The following is a 1,908-nucleotide window of genomic DNA, read 5'->3' on the forward strand; positions in this document are numbered from 1 at the left end:
AATTTTTGCAAGCACGACGAGTTCTATTACTCGGATAATTTTTTAAAGAAATGAATATATGTTTAAATCATTAGTTGGCTTGCCTAGCTAGGATGTTGGGTGCCATCACGACCTATAGGTGAATTTGGATCGTGACATTTATCTTTTTCATATTTACCTTATTCTAGATAATAATATTTATTTTTTTATAAAATAAATATTGGTATTGTTTAAGGTACTGATTAGTTGAGGGATACATATGATACTTTTAGAGCATTAGAGTAATATAATTCTTTTAAATGTAACTATTCTTCATGTCCACGTAATTCTTGATAGTACATATTTAAATAGTGGAGATTTATCCAAAAGTTTTTTAATTGTTTTAACTCAAACGATGTGCAATGAATTTCAATATTATCATATACTTCTTTGTAATTTTCAATAATATTTTTAAGCAAAAAGGTGTGAACTCGATGCAATTATGTGATTCATGTGATTACCATGTATTTTATTACTCTTATATATGTTCAAAAAATTGTGAAAAAACTTTTCAACAATGTTATTGTAACGACCCGTCCAGTCATTTTGCCTTCTAGATTCCTGTTCTCCTAAATAGGACTCCTCGTATGTGCTTTTACTGTTTTATGACTTACGGGGATGGTTAGTCTGGGATTTAGAAGGGTTCGGGTTGAAATCGGAACACTTGGTTCCTTAGTTGACTTTAAAAAGGCTAAGTTTGACTTTGGTCAATATTTTGAGTAAACAACCTCGGAACCGGGATTTGATGGTTCCAATAGGTTCGTATGACGATTTTGGACTTGGACATATGTTCGGATTGGGTTTTGGAAGTCCCATGAGCGTTTCGGCGCTTAATATTGATAGTTGCAACCTTGATGGTTTTAAAGTTCTTTAAATTTGGTTTGGAGTAGGTTTTGGTGTTATTAAGGTCCTTTCTGGATTCCGATCCTGGGAATAGTTCCGTATGGTTATTTGATACTTGCACGCAAAATTTGGTGTCATTCCGAGTAGTTTAAGTATGTTTTGATGCGTTTAGAGTAAGTTGGAAGAATTTCAAGTTCATAAGTTAATTCAATTTGGTTTGGGGTGTGATTCTTAGTTTTGATGTTGTTTTATGCGTTCCGAGTGTTCGAGCGAGTTTGTTTTATGATTTCAAACTTGTTGGTATGTTTGGGCGGGGCCTCGGGTAGACCTCGGGTGTTAATCGGACGAGGCGCGGAACTCATTTGGACTTGGAAGGACAGTTGAAGCACCGAGTTTCTGGTGTAATCGCACATGTGGAGGGCTTGCCGTAGGTGCGAGCTCGCATAAGTGAGCCATGGAGCGCAGAAGCGGCGCAGCACAGGCTGCCCAGTTATCGCAGAAGCGGCAAAGGGGCCACACCTACGGAGGTGCAGGTGCGAAGATGACGACCGTAGAAGCGGCTTTGGGCATTGGCCAGTGGTCCGCAGAAGTGGGGAAACAAGCGCAGGAGCAGGACCACAGAAGTGGAATCCCGTCTGCAGAAGCGAGGCCGTAGATGCAGCCCAACGACTGCGGGTGCGAAATCACGGGAGGCAGAGTGGTCCTTTTAAAACGGGACTTAGGCTATTTTGAGTTCATTTATTTCACACTTGGGCGATTTTGGAGCTTCAAAGAAGGGGGTTTCCACCTATCTAATTGAGGTAAGTAATTTCTATGCAATATGAGTTTAATACATAGGTTATGGGTAGATTTAACATGTAAAATTTGTGAATTCTTGGGTTTAGATGAAAAACCTAGGTTTTGATAAAAATGGGATTTAACCACGAAAATGGTTATGGGCTTGAGTGAAAACTATATATTTGAGTTTGTGAGGTTATGGGTAACGAATTTCTTTGAATATTTCCGGAATCCGGGCACGTGGGCCCAGGGGTGAATTTTAGGAATCTT

Source organism: Nicotiana tomentosiformis, unplaced genomic scaffold (genome assembly GCF_000390325.3).
Source record: "Nicotiana tomentosiformis unplaced genomic scaffold, ASM39032v3 Un00008, whole genome shotgun sequence".
Taxonomy (NCBI): Eukaryota; Viridiplantae; Streptophyta; class Magnoliopsida; order Solanales; family Solanaceae; genus Nicotiana; species Nicotiana tomentosiformis.